At 46.0% G+C, this 22,191-nt stretch overlaps 1 protein-coding gene across 22 annotated transcripts in view; it reads left to right on the top strand.

Annotated features, from left to right (window-relative positions):
* The window catches only part of APBB2 (amyloid beta precursor protein binding family B member 2), a 397,255-nt gene that overhangs the window by 218,661 nt on the left and 156,403 nt on the right, over positions 1-22,191 (top strand). For 9 of the 22 annotated variants that reach the window (XM_070068147.1, XM_051830954.2, XM_070068145.1 and 6 more), the window contains one exon: positions 13,614-13,682. The exons of the other annotated variants lie outside the window; for them this stretch is intronic. The gene's annotated coding sequence lies outside the window, so the exon portion shown is untranslated. The remainder of the gene's footprint in view (positions 1-13,613; positions 13,683-22,191) is intronic. 22 annotated transcript variants of the gene reach the window in all.

Genomic DNA, 22,191 nt, shown 5'->3' with positions numbered 1-22,191 from the left:
TGGGGCCTGCCTTTCCTCGGCTGCATCCATCTTTCTGCTTGCTGGCGGAGGCAGTGGAACAGACTGAGGACTAAGGCTTCCACGCTTCCACCCTGCGCCGTGCTTGGAGCCTGTGCTCTGCTGCCTTTGAGTGGCCTGGTGTCATGCAGGATTCTCAGCCTGGCCACAAGTCCGTGTCCTTCTGTGCGAATCCCCGAAAGATGGACGGGCCGGTGTCGCACAGATGAAGGAAGCAGACTCAGATTGGAGGCTTCAATGTGGGGAAAACCAGGGGCACTCTGTCTGCTCCCAAAGGTGGAGGCAGGCAGAGGCCCTGATGTCTGCTCACTCCATGTATTTATTATCAATAATGACATGAACGATTAATCGTAAAAAATGTGCAATGTTGTGAAAACAGGATTCATGATGGAGGAGTTTAAACATAGTGAAACGGAACAATGGGGAGTCTCGGTGTTTACAGGAAAGACCTGTTTGCTTGGAAACTGGGATTAAAGGACGATCACAGTGTGGAGGGGTCTCCAGCGGGACTAAGTATTAACTGGGTGAATCCCACTTGCTGCTCACCGAGCCCATGGGTTTCCTTAGCTGCCTCAGCATCATGTCAAATGACCTTTGACATAACTCAACCGATCACCTTGGCTGTCTGGCCAAGCGTGCCTCCAGTAGAATTCGGACCATGCAGTGGGCCCCAACAGGAAACTCAGGCCTGGTAAGTCAGCCAGAAGTGGTGATTGTTGGGGCAGTGCCCTTTCTAGATGGATCCTGGCCAAGGTCATCCAGGAGCTCTGGCTCCTACCTCCGTCTCTCTCAGTCAGGAACCTGGCATGGAATCTTCGAGTTGCCTTAGCGCTCCGAGTACTATTAACTACCTCTCCCTTCCTGCAGAAATGTCTTAGAGCTTGAAGGGGAACAGAAATAGACTTAGTTTTGTTTATTTTGTTGGCTTCAACACCACCTGGATGCCCAGTCTCCCTCCCTCGATGTTTAGTTCACAACAGGACTGTGCGGTGTTGCTTGTATATCTGGCAATGGAACTATTTAAACAAAATTACATTGTAAAGCAGCCACTTTGCACCTGTACTCTGTTACACAGAGATCTTTCTCAGCATCTCTACTCGTTCTCACTACCAAGACATGATGGAGGAATGAAGAAGGGGTTCCGCTGAGAAAAGCTCACAGGCGACAGAGTGACCTGGGTTCTTCAGAGGCCGGATCCCAGGTGTCCTGACTCCCCACTTGAGCTTCTTCTAGCAAGGCCATGCTCCCCTGAGCCTTCCCCACACCCCTGCTGATAGAGCCTGCCACGTGGAATCTGCCACGTGGAGCCTGCCGCCCTGGAAATGGCTCTCCACTCCGGAGCAGGCCTTACCAGATGACCTGTGAGCGCCTGAAGAACTCTTGAAATCCTTTATTGAAAAGCTCACTCGCTCTGGGTCTAGCATCCTAGCCCACCCGGTGAAGCCGCCACTTGGGGCGCCCACCTCCGTTTCCAATCTGGTTTCCTACTAATGTGCCTGGGAAGCAGCAGAGGATGGCCCAAGTGCTCGCCTTCCTGCCTTCCAGTTGAGAGGCTTGGATGGAGTTCCTGGCTCCTGGCTTCAACCTGGCCCAACCCTGCTGTTGTGTGCATTTGGGGAGTGAACCAGTGGATGGAAGGATCTCTCTCAGCCTCTCCCTCTCCCTCCGCCAGTCTGCCTTTAAATAAATAAATAAAAATATTTTTCAAAAAGAACCTGATATGTTCTGCTTCAGAGGAAATTATTTTCCTTGGCCAGTTGAACAAGATCCTTGCTCTGTAGTTTCCTTTAATTATCTCGTTTAAAGAAAAAGAAGCGAGAGCCGACCATCTGCTTGCCGGGACCGCTCGTCTCATGTTCTGATACACGAAGGCCTCCTCTCATGCCTGTTTGGAACCCTTCTGTTTGGAGCGTTTGAATCGCTGCCACCAGCATTTCTCGGTTGTGTATCTGGGGTGTTTGCGAGAGTAGATTTGATGAACAGATACCGTCCTTGTTCCGTGAATTGCAGGCTCTCCGTGCAGCGCCAAGCTCTTTCAGAAGGGTTCTTTGCTTTTTAAATCCCTTCCTCGCACCTGGAGAAGTCCTAGTCAAGTGTTTCCTGTCAGATACAGCACGGAGAGCACATGGGTGCTTGCCGTCTTCTCCACCAACTCCAGCCCCAGGCTCCCTCAGTAGAACTCAGCTCTGCCAGCTCCTTCTACCCCAGAGGTTTCCTTGACGCAGAGATCTCAGATGTATGTGGGCAGTGACTGGGAAACTTGCCCATTCATTCCTTTAGCGACTGCTTATGAACATCTACCAGGTTCCAAGTTCTAGGACTAGGTCAGTGAATGACACAACCCAGTCCCTGCCCTCGGGCATAGTAGAGAGACCTTCAATAGCTTATTTGAATGATATATATGAAATTTTTAATAGTGTCCTCGATATGTGTGTATCTGTCTATCTAGGCATCTATTGAGATGCATCTTACATATATTTTTCAGTCCCACAGGGTTTTTTTTTTATTTATTTATTTGAGAGGTAGAGTTACAGACAGTGAGAGGGAGAAGCAGAGAGAAAGGTCTTCCTTCCGTTGGTTCACTCCCCTAATGGCTGCTAAGGCCATAGCTGCGCCGATCCGAAACCAGGAGCCAGGTGCTTCTTCCTGATCTCCCATGCAGGTGCAGGGGCCCAGGCACGCGGGCCATCTTCTACTGATTTCCCAGGCCACAGCAGAGAGCTGGATTGGAAGAGGAGCAGCTGGGACTAGAACTGCACCTATATGGGATGCCGGCACCACAGGGGGAGGATTAACCTACTGCGCCACGGCGCCGGCCCCATATATATGAAATTTTATACCAGCACAGAACACTAACAATATTAGATCTCATGCAAACTTGTATTTAAAAATAACAGAATAAGAGAGTAATGTCCCTATGGATAATGAAAACATGGCAGAAATATATGCTGTTTAAAAGAAATAAAAAGATTAAAACTGTAATGCTATTTCAAAAAAATAAGAGGTCGTTACAAAATTTTACACGACATACCAGAACAGCACAAATCTGAATTAGAAAAACTCGAGGATGAGGTTACAGAACTGAAGAGAAACTAGAAAATTTTAAAATCCTTTAGAAATAAATCTCAGAGGAATATATTAGCACATATGTTTTCCTACAGAAATAGAGGATGAAAGAAAGAAATATAATATTTGGGGGGAAAGTTGGCAAAATATTGAAGATACACAAAGCAGTTTCAACATATAGGTAATAGGGGCAGAAAACCAAAGGAAGGGAATGGTACACATACTGTAGTTCAAGAAAACTTTCCTGAAAAAAATTTATGAAATTATATTTTGAAAGAGAAAATCACAGATTTTAGAATTTCAACTTACAATAAGATATTCTAGTAAAGCAGATGGATTTTAAAAAGGTAAAATAGGGGCCAGCACTGTGGCGCACTAGTTTAATCCTCCTCCTGCAGCGCTGGCATCCCATATGGGTGCCGGGTTCTAGTCCCAGTTGCTCCTCTTCCAGTCCAGCTCTCTGCTGTGGCCTGGGAGTGCAGTGGAGGATGGCCCAAGTGCTTGGGCCCTGCACCCCATGGGAGACCAGGAGGAAGCACCTGGCTCCTGGCATCAGATTGGCATAGCTCTGGCTGTAGTGGTCATTTGGGAAGTGAACCAACGGAAGGAAGACCTTTCTCTCTGTCTCTCTCTCTCTCACTGTCTAACTCTACCTGTCAAAAAAAAAAAAAAAAAAAAAAAAAGTAAAATAAAAGGGGCCAGCTCTGTAGTGTAGCGGGTAATGCCGCCACCTGCAGTGCCGTTATCCCATATGGGTGCTGGTTCAAGTCCGGCTGCTCCACTTTCAGTCCAGCTCTCTGCTATGGCCTGGGAAAGCAGAAGAAGTTTGCCCAGGTACTTGGGCCCTGCACCTGCGTGGGAGACCTGGAAGAAGCTCCTGGCTTTAGATTGGCACAGCTCCTGCTGTTGCGGCCAATTGGGGTGTGAACCAACGGATAGGAAACCTCACTCTCTCTGCCTCTCCTTTCTCTGTGTAACTCTTTGAAATAAATAAATCTTTAAAAAAAAAAAGGCATTTAGGCATCTAGACAAAAAGAAAAACAGTAGCAAATAATTAGATTGCTATAGGCTTTTGACAGAAACGCTTTATACCAAAAGAAAATGAGAAAATGGAAGAGTGTATTTAAGGAAAGAAAACGTGAGCCAAGATTTTTTATATCCAGCATAGCTGACCTTCAGGATGAAGAACATAGACTTAAATATGCAAGAAGTCAGTGGAGGCAAAACGTCTCTTAGGAGTTCTTCCCAAGGAATTTTTGGAGAAATGTAAGATGAATGCGTGACATCGCAAGTTAGCAGATAGCAAGGAAGCCATCAAAGATTATTAGGGCATGACAAACAGACCCAGGAGCCAACTTGAAGAGGCTCTTACTGGCCAGCAAGTAAGAATTGCAAATTTGCTTAAATCCGTGAGGACTTGATGTGGGGGAATTGTCCGTTAGCCTCCGAGGTAACTGGAACACCAATTCACTATCTTAGAAGAGTTCAAATGAAACCAAGTACTTTTCCTGCTTGTCTTACACGAACTGTACCATTGGGTAACCAAGTAGTAGACTCGGGGAAGCATCTCCTAGAATTCTTCCACTGATAAGTGAAAAGGAAATGGGAATATTTAAATATCAGCATTTTCCAGCTTCCGTGGATTTAATGGAACAAGGCATTGAGGAACCGTGGCCGCTAACACTAAACACGAGTGAACGCTTCTTGCGGCATCCTCCATCAAAGCAGCTGGATCTCAGTCTGTGCAGGTCTCTAAATCCAGCTGCCCATTTCTGGGAAATTCAGAGGTTGCAGCAACCTGTTAAACGTAGCCCCAGCAAAACCCGTACTGTGGAGGCAGCATAGCTCAGAAGATTCAGGCTCTTCTGTGAATAAACTGTTGGAAAACAAAAGGATGGGCGAAGAGCATAGAGTAATTCAAAGACATAGCAAATTTGGAAAAATAGCTAACTCCTACCACTGATGAGAGCAGTATCCTTGGGTAGTACAAGCATAAGGAAATGCAAAGAAGTGATTACCATAGCTTCCTGAGGAGAAGAAATACACAGAGGGCCTTCTGGAGTCACCAGCAAAGTGTAATTTCTGACCTGGGTGGCGGTTACTGGAGTACTTTCTTTATAATAATAGGCTGTATGTTTGGTGTGGTCTTCTTAATCTGTGGCTTTTCTTAAACATAAGAAGATTTTAAACCGTATTTTAAAAATGACACTGGGCCGGTGCCGCGGCTCACTAGGCTAATCCTCCGCCTTGCGGCGCTGGCACACCGGGTTCTAGTCCCGGTCAGGGTGCCAGATTCTGTCCCGGTCGCCCCTCTTCCAGGCCAGCTCTCTGCTGTGGCCAGGGAGTGCAGTGGAGGATGGCCCAAGTGCTTGGGCCCTGCACCCCATGGGAGACCAGGAGAAGTACCTGGCTCCTGCCATCGGATCAGCGTGGTGTGCCGGCCGTGGCGGCCATTGGAGGGTGAACCAACGGCAAAGGAAGACCTTTCTCTCTGTCTCTCTGTCTCTCTCACTGTCCACTCTGCCTGTCAAAAAAAAAAAAAAATTAAAAATGACACTGCACACACTGCCGTCCTCTCATCTTCTTAATACAATTTGCAAACAGAAAAGTTAGCAATCATCTGTAGGAATGCCTGCATATATGTTCATCGTGCTGTTTTAGGAAAGATCTGGGTTTTTTTGTTGAATAATATTTAGTAAAGATCTTCATGTAATTATAAAGCATCCTCCCTTTGAAGTAAGCGCCGCTGTGTGGATATGGTATTTGCTGAATGGGTTTCTTGTTGATGGGTGTTTAATTGTTTCCCATTTTTTCCCTCGTAGAAACAACGCTGCTTATCTGACCTCAAACGGGCTCTGCCACAGCATACTTGAATGTGCACGGTGTAAGTGGTGGTGTGCTGTGGATGAGCGGTCAGCAGGCATGGGGGAAGGTGCAGCTGACATTGATCAGGACCCCCCTTCCCCAGCCCCAAGGAGGGCATCAGACTCTCGGGAAATGTTGACTCCCCCACAGCAGGAGCCTCGCAACACAGCATGCGTCCCCTGGATCAATTCAGCTGTAACTCCAGCGGCCCTGCTGCCATCTCATTTGGTTGTTGCAGATATAATTAGTGTAATGGTTTACCCATTGCCACCGTAATCCTGCATAACGAAGCATCCCAAAGTTTAGTGGTAGAAATAGTCCCCATTAAGGTTGTCTGTTGGGATGGCCATGTGGTCCTTCTCATTGTCTCTGCTGGGCTTCCCAGGCATCTGCAGACTGCTGCAGGTGCCATGTGCAGATCTTATTTGAAAGAGAGCGAGAGAGCACTTTAATGTGCTAGTTCAACCTGAACTGCGTACAGTGGCCAGGGGTGGGCCAGGGCCACAACCAGGAGCCAGAAACTCAATCCAGGTCTCTCACGTGGATGGCAGGAAGCGAACCACGTGAGCCAGCACCAGTGCCTCCCAGGGGCTGCATAGCAGGAGGTGAAGTCAGGAACCAGAGCTGGGTGTCAGACCCAGATACTCTCGGATGGGATGTGGGAGTCTTCACTGCTAGGCTAAACAAACAGCCCCCCATAGCAGCATGTTTTAAATTTGTGCATTGCTCTTATCTCTAAGCTGCAAATGTCTTGCCTTTGAAATATATAAAGTGAGCTTCAAGTGTATTTGTGGAGGAAGAGAAAACTTTTGCTTCATTTAAAACCAGCCTGGTGTAAAGTTACAAGGTAACTTTTAAATGGAAAAATCTAACACTTAATTTTCTGTTGACAATATTTATTCTCTACTGTTGATGTTTTTCCCCTTGGGATACATTTCAAAAACCAGGCTTTTTCCTAGTCTATATGTATTTTTCTTTTTTCTAAAAAGTTTTTTTTTTTTTAAGTGGGGAGTTTGGTTTATTTGTGTGTGTGTGTATGTGTGTATGTGTGTGTTGGTGTTGAATGACAGAGAAAGATGGACAAACAAAAAGATCTCCCATCCAGTAATTCACTCCCAAATGCCCACAACAGTCAGTGCTGGGCTAAGCTAAAGCCACCAGCTGGGATCTCAATTCCCACATGAGTGGCAGGGACCCAACCACTTGAGCTGTCACTTGCTGTCTCTCGGTGTGCACATTAGCAGGAAGCTAGAATCGGGAGTGGAGCCAGAACTCAAACCCAGGCCCTCTGATATGGGATATAGCATCCCAAGCAGCATCTGTAACTGCGAGGCCAATCACCTGCCCCATATCTTTGTTGTTGTTGGATAGTGTCCTTAGAATTAGTTTTGAAATCTGGCTGGGAGAACATTGACTAGAGTAAGATAAAGAGCTAGAATCACAAAGCAATGCCCTTTTGTATTTTTTTGCCTTAAGATACAGAAGTTGGAGATAGGATTAGTTCCTGAACCTTTATTGCCACAACTGTTTCCTAATTTAAATTGTATAAGTGGTGAATTTAGGATCTCCAAGAACAGTGATTCTTAGTAGCGGGTATACAGTGCCCAAGTATGTAGATAACAAGACATTTGTTGCTAGCAATGGTTAATGTTCCAAAAATTTCGAAATTCAAATTCCTTCCCATAGAACATGATAATAAGCTTTGCAGCATTAATTAACTCAGGCTACTTGAGTCAATTTCAAGAGCGGGAGTCTCAGTGAACCTGGAGCAAAGCACTTGAGCCTGGTCTTTGGAGGCAAATGGACATCTGACCTGACAGCAGCTCCATTGCTTGTCTCCAGTGTGACCTGAGCAGGACACCTGACCCTTTGTAAAGTTAGCATAATAACAATCAGCCCTCTGAGAGGATTGCTGGGAGTGATCAACGAGGTAATCCTTACAAGAAGTACCTTCCTAGCACAGTGACTGGCACATAATACGCTCCGTAAACATTACATAGTGTTGGTCCTGGAGGGACGCTAGTCATCTGGTGTAACTGCTCCATTCCACATAGCTAGATTAGAGGTTATATTCTTCAGGGAGAATCTTGAAAACCCTAAAATAGTATTGGCTCAATGAGAGCATGTGTTTCTAGATATGTCTTTTAAAAATTTTTTTAAAATATTTATTTTATTTATTTGAAAGAGTTACAGAGAGAGGTAGAGACACAGAGAGAGAGGTCTTCCATCCGCTGGTTCACTCCCCAGGTGAAGCAGCCAGGAGCAAGGAGCCAGGAGCAAGGAGCTTCTTCCATGTCTCCCACATGGGTGCAGGGGCCCAAGGACTTGGGCCATCTTCTACTGCTTTCCCAGGCCATAGCAGAGAGCTGGATCGGAAGTGGAGCAGCCGGGATGAGAACTGGTGCTCATATGGGATGCCGGCGCTTCAGGCCAGGGCATTAACCCACTGCACCGCAGCACCGGCCCCTCTAGATATGTCTAATCCTAGAAAGTGGAGTTTACTTTAGTATTATTTATCCACTACTGTAACCCAGGTTTTCCAAGAGCAGATGCATGCTGATGGTTTGCTTGGTGGCCATCCCTGTGCTTGGCAGGTTCCAGTGGTTTCCATAATGGCAAAAGGAAAGTTTCCATTAGAATCACAATTCTTGGCTTCATTCTTGGACTTGGCCTACTATTTGTGAATATTTTCAGAAAAAGTCGGGACAGACCAGAGAAAGAAGACAAAAGACATGAACCACCAAAATTTTATTGATGATGATACAAAGAGCTCCAAGATGCTTTGCTTTGCTTCAGAAAAAGTATAGCTTGAAGAAACAAGTCATCTATGTAAGAAAAAAAAAAAACTAATAAAGTCATCATTTATGGAATATTTAATATGCACTAGGCACTAAGCAAGCCAGCATGCAACTTGGGACAGCTCATTTGATCCTCAGGGTAACTGTCTCATTGACGGCAGCCACAGCCTGCAGCGAAACAGGTGAACTGGCTTACAGACAGAGTGCTGGGTCTTGATCATCCTTGAATGGGACCTAAGTATCAAATGAGTAAAGAAAAGAAAGGCTGAGGTGGTAATGTTCAAAGTTGATGGTTTGTGGGACACCATTTAGGGGGTGTGGAAAGGGTCAGGTCCCCTGTATGCATAATTTTGGGGTAGAGAGTAGGGCTGATAAGTGTCATGCAATACCCAGGACTGCCTTATGTGACCAAGTGTCACTCCACAAAGCTTTCAGATACCTTGCCCAATATTTACATCGGTGAACCACACGTTCGTAATTATCTGAGCCTCGAAGTTGGAGGCAGAAGGTGTCGTTTCTGGTTTTAGTATGCCCTGCATGTTCCAGAGTGAAAATCTTTGTGCTGGAGAGAGAACTGTAATTTGCATGCTTTGGGACTCTTTCTTCGCTCTTTGGAATCATTTAAAAGTACATGGCATCTCTTCCTGAAGCAAAATTTCACTGCTTTGTTAACAGTGCTTCTGTGGTTTCAGCTTGTGAGCTGTCTCTGTGATGTTGTTGGACATGTGTTGAGCTTCCCACAAGGCCTGTGGATTTCCACTTGTGGGACACAGAACGCTGCTGAGAGAGAAAGTGTTGTCACCAGACTGTGTCACTTCAGGAGTTTTATGTTTTGCCTTCAGATCACAACTGGATCCCTAGAGTGGAACTTGAACTTTGAACTCAGCGTGCGAGTGTTTTTTTGGAAGCAAGGGCACATGCTCTAAATGCTGGCAAAATCTCCACATTATAATCGAGGTAGCATTTCCCTAGTCTTAGCTTTCATGGGAAACCTATGTAATATTTGGATGAGGGTAAAATTTTGGAATCTGTATGCATTCCCAGTAGAGCTGTATGCTTCTCCAATAATGTATGCTACATATGTAATTTGAAAATTCCAAGTATCAAATTAAAAAAATAGCAAGATGAGGGATGGCTGTTGTGCTATATTACATTACCTTACAGCAGGGTAAGCCACCTGAGGCCTGCATTACTTACCGCAGTGCTAGTCCGAGCCCTGGCACTTCTGCTTTCCATCCAGCTTCCAGGCAGCGGTGATGGCTCAAGTGCTCCAGCCCTTGCCATCCACGTGGGAGACCTGGGTGAAGTTCCTGGCCCCTGGCTTTGGCCTGGCCCCACCCTGGCTCTTGCAGTCATTTGGGGAGTGAACCAGTAGATGGAAGATCACTCTCTCTTTCTCTCTCCCTCCTTCTCTCCCTTTCAAATAAATAAACTAAAAGAAGACAGTTATTTAAAAGCCAATGAAATTAGTTATAAGAATGTGTTTTGTCTACACTAAATACCATAATTTCAACATGTATTATTTTTAAAAAATTGAGATGTTTCACATTTTAAACACGGTATTCAAATCATTGTGTGTTTTAAACTCACAGCACTGAATATGGATTCAAAATATTGATCTATATTTAAATTTCACAAAGTTTAGAGTTGAAAAAATAGAGGTACCTACCCCACGAAGTCCTACACTTGCTTACAGGTTTTCCAATATGAAGCTTACAGGTTTTCCAATATGAGTCAAGTATCTTTTATAAATTTATATTAGAATTAATTATAGTCAAATGAAATTAAAAATTCATTCCTTCAGATGCATTAGTCGCCTTTAAGTGTTCAGTGGCTCCATGTTGCTACTAGTAGCTGTTGGACTGGACTGTGCAGTTGTAGATTATTCTTTTCTTAAAAAAAATTTATTTACTTATTTGAAAATCAGCATTACAGAGAAAGAGGGACAGGGACACACACACACACACACACACAGACAGAGAGAATCTTCCATCTGCTGGTTCACTCCCCAGATGGCTATATTACCTAGGGCTGGGCCAGGCTGAAGCTAGGAGCCAGGAGCTTTATTCGTGTCTTCCACATGGGTGCAGGGACCCCAGCACTTGGGCCATCCTCTGCTGGTTTTCCCCGGCCATTCACAGGGAGCTGGATCAAAAATGGAGCTGCCGGGACATGAACTGTTACCCATATGGGATGCCGGCATTGCAGGCCTTACTGGCAATGCCACAATGCTGGCTGTAGGTTATTCTTAAAGTCTTATCTTTCTGTGGTATGATTTCATTTCCTAAGTGCTACTTTTCTGTTTTCTCAGGTTATTGTTTTTGTAGAACTGGTCTGTGCCACCTAGTCCCTTTCAGACCGGGTTAACCGGATCAGACTGATTTATGGAGGAGAAGTGGGTCTGCATCTGTGTGTTTCCTCCCCAGGGCAGGGAAGTGACTCAAACGCAGGGGGTGGTTCGTAAATGTCCATCTGTCTCAGTGGTTCAGTCCTCACAGGGTAACTTACATTTCGCTTTCTTAGGGAAGCATTTCCCGATCTTTGGTCCGGCCCTTGCTCTTTTTTCTCATGCAGTTGAGACCTTGTGCTCCAGAGCCTAAATGTGTACACACTGATTTGAGGCATTTTGTGGTGCATATCCATCTCCCCGATTCAGCTATAAGTTCCTCGAAAGGAAACCATGTGTGCTTGCTCTCTCAAGTCTCCCCTCGCATAGTACAAGGCAAGTGGCAGGTATGCAATAGATATTGGTCAGATAACAATAGCATAGGGCATTCATAACGTGGAGCCGTTGGCGAAATGTCCAGTTCTTAGCTCTGTAGATGTTGCAGTTGGGGTCAGGTCAGGAAAATAGGCATATTTCATCTTAAGGATTTTTATATCCACTAAAATATATGCAGATTCTTAGCTTTTATTCAAGCCTTTTCAAAATACTCATGTAAATACGCCTTTTCTTGGCTTTATTGCTATTCATTTTCTTGAAGTGTCTATCACCTCCTGTCTGTCTCTGCATATGATTTAAGGTGCATCTAAGACAATAAACCAAGGAAAAGGGAAATTCGTGAAAGACTTTTGAGGAGCCTCGCCAGGTGCAAAGAGGCAGCAGGCCGTGTTGTTTCTGGGCAGTTTAAAATAAGCCCACTCCCTCTAATTATACCAGAGTAATGAGCCTTCCCCACAAATGTGAAAGTATAATTAAAAATGTGTGGTGGGCCAGTGGACCAGGTTGTCAGGTCATTATCTGAATCATAAAGTTGGAAGTAATGTCTATTAAAGGTTACCAGTTTGGAAAAGTTAGATTAGAATTTAGTCTTTGCAAACATACAGTTTCTCAATGGGAATTATGCTTTAGAAAAGCCCCGGCAGTTGGCTTTTCCTCTTAACTTTTCACGAAAGCGTAACACCAGTACAGAAATGTATTCCTAGCAGTGCAGCCTGGTGAATTTTCACATCAGATCAAGAAATAATACATTCTCCTTGCCACCATCCCAGAAACCGGCTCTCTCTCCGCCTCCCCTCCCACCTCCTGTCCCGACACCACCCTCCTGGCGTAGATAAGTTTTTCCTGTTTTTATGCTTTGCAATACATGGAATCGTGCAGGCTCTGCATTTAACCTCCGATAATAGATCATCATTCTAAATGACATTCCCGATAGCAAATTCAAGGAAAACAAGGTCTGTTTTCCTCTTCCTGTATGTTTTCAATTTGCTAAGCTGGTCGTTTGCCACTAACTGTGGATCTTTATTATTCCTTTAAGAAAGATGTAAGTGAGAGCGTGTGTGAGTGTGCCTGTGCGCGCACACCATGTAGGTATGCATATGCTTTCAAAAATCTCCCTCCAATTACATCCTGCTGTGCTCTGCATAGCCTTCAGCACTCAGCGATGGGCCTTACAGGTCTTTTCTTCCCGGCTCACGCAGATCAGCTTTGCACGCCCTTGTACAGCCGCACCACAATTTCATGACCCAGCTCTCCACTGAAGATCACGCGGGTCATTTTTGCTGGTCTTTTGGTTTTAGAACAATAGAGTCCATATGGGTTTATCGGTACTTTCTTAGAAGCGGCATTGCAGAGCAGGGATGCCTGCATTTTAAATTCGCTCAGGTACATCTGTCAGTGGCCGTCTGCGGAGTTTTGCATTTCTACTCCTATGAGCAGATTTGAAAATTCCCATATCCAGTGGCCTTGCCTCGTGTTACACGTTACCCGGCTTGTCAGTCTTTGTAGTAGGATGCGGGTAACCAGTGAGTGGTCACATACATTTGCAGTTTTCCTTCGTTGGGAGGTAGCTTAGTTGTTTATTTTTATTGGACGTTTGCGTTTCCATTGGCACTTGTTCCTGTCCTTTGCTTTTCCTCCAGTCATATTTTTCTTAATGATTTCCAGGAACTCTTTCTATATAAATGGAAGTAGCTCCTTTCTGTCATCTGTGGTATAATTTTTTTTTCATTTTTCTTTTTTGGTCTTTCCCATGTTTACAACCATTTTTTTTTCCTCCAAGCAGAAAGTTTTAAATTTGATATGACAAAATGTGCCAGTTTTTTCCTTAGTGGCTTCTGAATTATGTGTGCATTTAATGAGCAAAAAGCATTGGAAACTTAAGACATGCAGATAGCTTAGGCCTGGCATAGGGGGAAAAAAAACCTCAATAACTGTTTGTGGGAAATGTGGTTAGGTAGACATTCACATTTTAGTTAAAAAGTGTTTTGACCAGTTCTAAGTAAACAGGAATTTGGACATACTCTAACAAAATTTGTTTAGCATTTTTAACAGCTTTTGGAAGGATTTTCAATGCTATGCTTTTTTTTTTCTTTTCTGCATTGTTGTTTGGGGTTTTAATTTCTCAAATGATCCCTTTCTTTTAGATTTCAAATTCTAACCCATTTCCTGCATCCCTGCTGGCGCCCAGTGAACCCTATCAGAAGTCTTTCCAGGTCAGACACATTTTCACATATTTCAATGCAAATAAGCAGTTGAATATTAGAACTTTAACAAAATCTGTGATCGGTAGCTGTTACGGTGTTAAACTTGCGGCTTGCTTAAATTAACATGTTCTTGGTTTTCCTTGTTCTTCACTAATGTCATAGAAAAATTGTCTTTAAAATCAGGTGCAGGAAGCAGTTAAGCTAACCAGGTATGCATAGCAACTGCATGACTGCTTATATCATCATGTACACGTTTAAGTCGATTACGACAGGAAATTAAAGCTAGTTTTACTGACTAGCATTGTGTGGCTTGGCCTGGGAGCTGGAAGTTGGAACCAGGGTACTGAGTCTCTGTACACAGCACCTGAGATTGCAGCCTCTGAGTGCGGTACAGTGCCCCTGCTCCTGTTCTCCCTGAGTCGAATGCTGATTCGGTTCAGCCCTTCAGAAAACCAACTGAATTTTCTTGTATGTCCTTTCTTTGGGCTCATGATAGATGCTCATTTACACCCCGCCTCGTGTGGGATTTAATTCTAAGCCTCACGGTAACACAAAAAAGGCAAAGCAATTGCACTGACATTTCAGATGGAGCCTACTACAGGATGGCACGTGGCAAAAAGGTCCCTGTAGATTCCGTGTTTCTTAAAAAAAATTAGCGCTCCACAGGTTCTTCTGTTCTTAAAGAAGTAAATTGAAACCCCAGATAAATAGATGGTAATGTCCCTAAGTTCTAAAGTTAAACTATTATGATTATGTTCAAGCTCTTCTCTCTTTTGTACATAGCACTTAGAGCTTGTTACATTTCAACAAGGAAATTAAAAAAAAAAAAAACCAACTCAGGTCAGTAGAGGTATATGAGTGACAGGAAATAGGCTTTTTATAAAAAAAAATTGCCAAACATAATTAAACAAAGCTCAGTTCACACCGGAAAACCAGGAACTTAGAGCAGGTACTTAGAGGCTGTCTGATCGTGTTGTGATGGCCGGGGGAGGCCGTGGATTGTCCAGGGAAGTTCATATCTGAATAGGCAAATTCACGGAGAAAATCAAGACAAATACATAGATCCCTAAAAATAGTTTACACTTTGAAAATCATTTCTTTTAAGAATCTTTAGCTTTTAGCCGGCGCCGCGGCTCACTAGGCTAATCCTCTGCCTAGCGGCGCCGGCACACTGGGTTCTAGTCCCGGTTGGGGCGCCGGATTCTGTCCCGGTTGCCCCTCTTCCAGGCCAGCCCTCTGCTGTGGCCAGGGAGTGCAGTGGAGGATGGCCCAGGTGCTTGGGCCCTGCACCCCATGGGAGACCAGGAGAAGCACCTGGCTCCTGGCTCCTGCCATCGGATCAGCGCAGTGTGCCGGCCGCGGCGGCCATTGGAGGGTGAACCAACGGCAAAGGAAGATCTTTCTCTCGGTCTCTCTCTCTCACTGTCCACTCTGCCTGTCAAAAAAAAAAAAAAAAAAAAAATCTTTAGCTTTTTAAATATTGTTAAGTGGACTCAGGATGAAAACATTAAAGGAATAAGGCAGGCAAATATGTAAACCAATGTGTGTTCTGCTCCAGGTCAGCTCCTTAGGTAACCTCTAGAAATTTCTTGCTGCTGTGTTTTGTTATGCTGATACAGTGACTCTTCCTGTTGGGGCTGGGATTGCTGTATTCCTCCTGTATTGCTGTACTGTTGTAGGGGGGTGTGTCTTCAGTCCCATTGTCTAGTCTTGGGAACTGTGACTACAGGGGGCCTTTTAAAAAGCAAATATATCAAAATTTCTATTGTTACCTGGCTGAAAAATTCAAGTTCAGCAGCCCATTTCTGAATAGGTCCTCTCCGGATTCTGCTGTTTCATGTTATTTAATATTTTTTGCCTTGTGGAATTGACTTAAGCCCAGTTTGTCAGTTACTCAAGAAAGCATGTAACATTATAGATATCCTCCCTTTTTCCCACCCAAACCAATATACCCAGGCCCGACCATTGAGCTTGTCCGTCAGACGTGGCCATAACATTCTAGAGCTGTCGTTAAAAAGACGGTCATCGGCCGGCGCCGCGGCTCACTAGGCTAATCCTCCGCCTAGCGGCGCCGGCACACCGGGTTCTAGTCCCGGTCGGGGCGCCGGATTCTGTCCCGGTTGCCCCTCTTCCAGGCCAGCCCTCTGCTGTGGCCAGGGAGTGCAGTGGAGGATGGCCCAGGTGCTTGGGCCCTGCACCCCATGGGAGACCAGGAAAAGCACCTGGCTCCTGGCTCCTGCCATCGGATCAGCGCGGTGCGCCGGCCGCAGCGCGCCAGCCGCGGCGGCCATTGGAGGGTGAACCAACGGCAAAGGAAGACCTTTCTCTCTGTCTCTCTCTCTCACTGTCCACTCTGCCTGTCAAAAAAAAAAAAAAAAAAAAAAGACGGTCATCTTCAGAAGGCATCAAAGGTGTTTATGAAGACTGAAGACAGCTCAGGAACTGAGCAGAGCAGTCATCCTGGGACTTAGCACAGACTTGACCAGGTGACTGCTTAGAAGGCTCTGCTTTGTGTCTCCTCAGTAGCCAGTCATTGCACCTGCCAGGTGTGATGTGGAATGCCACGCGCTCCCTGGCTGGAGGTGCTTTTTCTTCCTTGTCCACTGGTGAACTCCCACTTACTTTGGAAACCCGGCTCAAGCTGTTCCTCTCGGGGAAAGCCTCCCCTAACCCTCTCTCCTGATCCCCAGCCCGGGATTCCACTGAGACCCTGTGCTTCTTCGGCCATTGTGAGTTTATATAATAATGTATCCTTTCTGTCCACTCTCATGGTTTGTAACTGACAAGTAAAAATGGTACATATATTTTGTGTGCACCATGTTTTGTATAACCTTGTGGAATGGCTACATTGAGCTAAGTAACTCATGGTTCAGATTCTTTTTTTTTTTAAGAGTTATTTATGTATTTGAGAGGTAGTTACAGAGAGAGGGGTAGAGACACAGAGAGAGAGAGAGGTCTTTCATCTGCTGGCTAACTCCCCAAACGGTTGCAATGGCCAGAGCTGGGCCCATCTGAAGCCAGGAGCTTCCTCCAGGTCTCCCACGAGGGTACAGGGATCCAAGCACTTGGGTTGTCTTCTACTGCTTTCTCAGGCCATTAGCAGAGAGCTAGATCGGAAGAGGAACAGCTGGGACACGAACCGGTACCCATATGGGATGCCGGCACCACAGGCAGAGGCTTAACCTGTTACACCACAGCACCAGCCCAGATATGTGGCTTTTAAAAGTGGAATCTAATAGCTCACGAGAAGTTCAGTGGGCACTGGATTCAAACCAGAGCCTATTCGGGATGCCAACGCTGCAGGTGGAGGCTTAGTCTATTATGCACAGCACTGGCCCCTTGGTTGAGATTCTCAAAGAAAAGTTCTTGGTGCATGTGTCTTGACTGCTTCATTTCACCTGCAAGGTGGTGCATGAGCCCTCGGGCTGCCTGAGAAGCTCACAGGGAGGTGAGACAGGGATGTGGGACTCACTGTTGAGTGTGAGCAGCCGGTGCAGCTGGCCCCTTGGCATTAGAAAGTTCTGTGGCTCTGATCCTCCACCCTCCCCGGCGAGGGACCCAAGCTGCCTTCTAATCACCTTGGCGTCTGTGTTCACAGAGAACTTCTTATCATTTCTGTCACATGGAAGGTTTGCCTTCATGAGGAATTTCAGGAAACCAGCTTTATTTTGCCTCTGCTTCCTTAAAGGAAAAGAAAAAAAAGAAATCCTGACTTTGTGTCATTTCCGTACTACTTTGAGGTCTGGTTCAGAAGGCAGCGTTCTTCTAGCTGGACCTTTTGCTGCTGACCCCTCCATGGGAGCAAAACTGTGCAGGAGCAGAAGACAAATGAAGAAAACCTGGAGTCTTGCACAAGGACTGGGCAACTGGGGAGCTTTCTTGGGCCCAGTTGTCGACCCCCTCCCGATTGTGCAAGCTTGACCCGGAGCAGAGGGGAGCAGGAGGAATTGTAGAGGGAAGAGTCTCCTGTCCTCACTGAGCAGCCTTTTGTGTGATGGAAGGCTGGGGACTTAGGGAAGGGACGGGAGGAAGAGAAAGCCGAGAGCAGGTGGAGGGCCCAGCACAGGTGCGCACGAGGCTGTGCCTGAGCTGTGCCTAGAGTTTGCCCTGTTGCATGCATCCCAGGGGCTCTGTGGCTGGGTGGGTCTGAGAAACGCCTGGTTACCCATGAAACCGAAGAGATCTTGGCTTGCCTAATTTTGTCTGGGATTCACAGACATGTGCAGTGTATCAGCTAGGGCCCCTTTACTTACCAGGGTGAGAAAACCTGGCTCCAGGTGCTTAAGCAAGATAAATAAACAAGTCCCTTGACCCTGGAGGTCCAAGGAGGGACATATTTCAGGCATGACCTATCAAGGGTTGTGAACTGGGACCTTAGGAGTTGCTCCTGTTCTCTCTGACTGTTGGCTTTGCTTTCTTGTTTGTGAGATGCCTGCTTGGGCAGATTGTCTCATCCTGTGACCTCCTGATGTTCTAGGCTTCAGTCTTCTAGCTCAAGAAGAAGTGAATAGAGAGCACTTCTTGTGTCCTTCTGGATTGGCCCTGTGAGCGCAGTCCCCAGTTTTCTCTGGAGCCAGACGCTCCAGCTGTGGGGGTTTGCTACTCTGATTGGGTCAGCCTGGGCCATGTGCTGCCTACAGTGAGGGCTGAACCCCTCGAATGCAAGCTCCATGCAAATATCTTTCTTTGTCTGTGTTGTTTGCTGTGTTCTCAGCACCTGGAAGCATGTCTGGCACTTAGTAGGGTGCAAATTGTATCTGTTGAATGAGTGAATGGGCGTGGGGGGAGGCAGATTCTCCCAGAACAACTGGAGGGCTGGGAACGGAAAAGGAGGAGGCTGTACCAGGTGGGCCTCCGTGGTGGGTGTGGGAGAGCACCGAGGACAGCGTTGTTCACCCTCATGATCCACGTGAGTCTGACGTAGGGGTGCTTGCCTCTGACGTAGGGATACGTCCTCTTGCATGGAGTCAGATCTCTACCAGTCACACCCAGACCAGCAAGATGAGTAGATGTGAAGGTGATGGCACAACTCCCGGGCCCCCATCCACCTTCCGGACATCCCGCAGGAGAGCCACAGCCCCGTACCAAAGACCGGTCCTCCTGCTTATTGGCTGTAGGCTTATTGGTTCCCCGTGGGTTTCACTTACTTTGTTCACTGTTGTGTTCTTGGCCTTGGGGAGACTTTCTGACACATTGTAGGTGCTTGATACATAGGAAACTAAAGAATAAGTGATTGAATTAATGAATCAGGAAAAAAGAAACTGGTCAGTGTTCTTTGCCTGACTTTGTAAAAGAAACTGGAAGTTCTGGGAATATAAAAATGAGAGGGAAATGCCAAGCAAAAACCACAGTGCAATACCATCTCACACCACTAGGACAGCTGTAATAAAAAGGGGGTTGCACTTGTGGCACAGTAGGCTGAGTTTCTGACGTCAGCATCCCCTATTGGAGCGCCAGTTCGCACCCCAGATGTTCTGCTTCAGATCCGGTTCCCTGCTCACCTGCCTGAGAAAACAGTGGAGATGGTCCAGGTGCGTGGGCCTCTGCCACCCACATGGGAGACTAGATGAAATTCCTGGCTCCTGGCTCCTGGCTCCTGGCTTTGGCCTGGCCTAGCCCTGGCTGTTTGGGGAGTGAATCAGTAACTGGAAGATTTGTCTGTCTCTCTGCCTCTCCCTCCCTCTCTCAGTTGTGCTGCCTTTCAAAAAAAAAAAAAAGGATTTTTTTTTTAAAGTTACAATAACAAGTGTTGACAAGGATGTGAAGAAATTGGAACCTTCATACACTGCTGATGTGAGTGTAACGTGATGCAAACACTTTGTAAAACACTCCGACAATTCTTCAGAGTGTGTGTGTGTATAAAAAAGATGAATTCCTGTACATAACAACTGTACTCCCGAGTATGTACCCCAGACAATTGAAAACATGTCTGCACAAAAAGAATGTGCATTGATTTCCATGGGGGTATTATTTGTAGTAGCAAAAAAGTAGAGACAACCCAAATGTCCATTAACTAATGAAAAGATGCTAAAAACATGGTGTAGCCATGCAGTGTAACGTGATTCAGCCACAAGAAGGAACGAGGTTCTGATACATGCCACAGCTGGATGGACCCTGGAGAGGTACTAGGTGAGAGGAGCCAGTCCCCCAGGGCAACACATTGGATTATTCTGTTTATATCAAGTGTCTGGCATAGTCAAGGCCACAAAAACAGAGCCACGTTCACCAAGGCTTTGGTGGAGCGAAGGATGAGGCATGACTGCTCACACATACAGGGTTTCTTTCTGGATAATGAAGGGTTCTGGAAATCAATGATATTGATGGCTGCATGACTGTGCTAGTATACTCAATACCCACTGACATGTGACCTTAAAAGGGTGAACTTTATAGTATATAAATTGTATCTCAATAAAACTGTCTTAAGGAGCTGACGTTTACCCTAGCTGTTAAGAAGCCTGCATCCCATGTCGGAGTCCCTGGGCTTGATTCTAGGCCTTGGCTCCTGACTCCAGCTTCCAGCTAATGCAGACCCTGGGAGGCAGCACTGACGATTCGAGGAATCCGGCTCCTGCCCTCCACGTGGGAGACCTGCATTAAGTCCCCAGCTCCTGGTCCAGCCTTGGCCGTCATGGGCATATGGGGAGTGAACCAGCACATGGGAGCTGCTTCTCTCTGTGTCTTTGCTTCTCAAGCAAATAAATAAATAATACAGAAAACAAAGATGTGAAAATTGAATGAAAGAGTCCCTGCCCTCAGGGAGCTTGCAGTCTAAAACTCATGGAAATCTGGTGTTTACAGTACAGTGTCACGCACACAGTCCACAGAGGGGGCGGCCGCTGGGCAGCAGCCAGATGCGGCCTAAACAGGAGGACATGCTGTAGGATGGGGGATGTGTAGGGACAGTGCTGCAGTAGGAGGTGTGGCTGGAAGGACAGGTGGCAGCTAGAGGAGCATGAAGTGCCAGCCTACTGAGCTGAATTTGGACAACATGGAGCCAGCAGGAGGGCTACAGGGTCACTTTGTTGGTAGAAAGATACGGATGCAAGTTGAGTATTCTTTATCTGAAATACTTGGGTTTTTTAAGAGGTTGGGATATTTGCATATACTTGATAAGATTTCTTGGGGATAGGACTCAAGTCAACACACAATATTCACCTACGTTTCATATCTACCTTATATAGATGACCTGAAGGTAATTTTGTGCAGTTTTTATCCAGAAACCTGAAATGCAAAAGCTGAAACTTTTTCAAGGCTGACATGACACCTCAGGTGGAAAATTTCACACCTGACCTCATGTGATAGCTAACAGTCAAATGCAGGGTCACCAAGAATGTTCATGTAAAATTAGCTTCAGGCCATGAGTACAAGGTATAAGTAAAACCTAGGCGAGCCTCGTGTGTAGACTGGGGTCTCATCCCCTGAGAGATCTCATGATGTATATGAGAATATTCTAAAATTTGGGGGAAAATATCCCAAATGCTCCTGGCCCCGAGCGTTTCAGGTAAGGGGCACTCAACCCGTGTAGTATTTCCGTTTCCCATTCTCCTTCTTATCCGCTCCATAGTTGCTGATGACACAGGTGCACCCCATGAGGAAGTGAGAAGCAGAGTGGGGCCCGGAACGGCATGGTAGGGAGTACGCGTGGGCTGCGTGGGCTGCCTGGGCCTCAGTGCTCTTCAGACCACAGCAGGGAGAACTTGGCGCCTGCGGGGTTGCAGCTGGGGAGCGGTCGTGTCTCACAGAGGAGTAGACCCATCTGATCGGTGTCACAAAACTTGGACATTGACTGTAAGTCAGGGCTGGGGAGCCCTTGTCCTGCTAAGAGCCTCTTGGATATTTATGACATCATTCACAGGCCAGACCATGTTATCAACTAAAAAATGAGCCTGCTATAAATGTATTGAATTTCGAATGCTGCCTGTGGTTGCCTTAGCAGGGCCAGACCCGATGATTTCGCAGCTCTTACACGGCCCGCAGGCCAGATGTTCACCCTTTTCAGTAGCCTTTTCTTCTTTGGGAAGGCATCGTAGAATTTAACAAAGTTTCCTTGGGCTGAGACTGAAGAGCAAAATAAATTGTTCTAGGTGTTATATTGAAGGATTTTGTTTTAAAATCCTGCTCGGATGTAACATGGGGCAAACGTTCAGATAGCTTATCATTGATCACCCCTTTCGGCGGACAACATTAGCTTTTCCCAGGAAAGAAAAATGAGCTTCCTGTTGATGTACTACTTCGGCAGCAACGGTCGTTTCCTTTCAGTTTTTTATAAGAAACTCAGAAATTTTACCAACCTAGACATCGTATGTATACATTTCTTGAGATGTTAACAAAACACCTGCCTTTCTCATTGTATTCAAGGATTTATTCTACAAGCATTTATTGAGTGCCTGCTGTGTGCTAGGCTGCTATGCTGGTTGGTAGGGATCCAGTGGGAAACTGATGCAGATTAAAAATTTTAAACAGCACAGTTTGAGCGATGCTGTAACAGCCATGGTTTATGAAGGTGTGGGAGTGTAAT

Source organism: Oryctolagus cuniculus, chromosome 2 (genome assembly GCF_964237555.1).
Source record: "Oryctolagus cuniculus chromosome 2, mOryCun1.1, whole genome shotgun sequence".
In the NCBI taxonomy this organism is placed as follows: domain Eukaryota; kingdom Metazoa; phylum Chordata; class Mammalia; order Lagomorpha; family Leporidae; genus Oryctolagus; species Oryctolagus cuniculus.
This window is presented reverse-complemented; position numbering and strand designations above follow the sequence as displayed.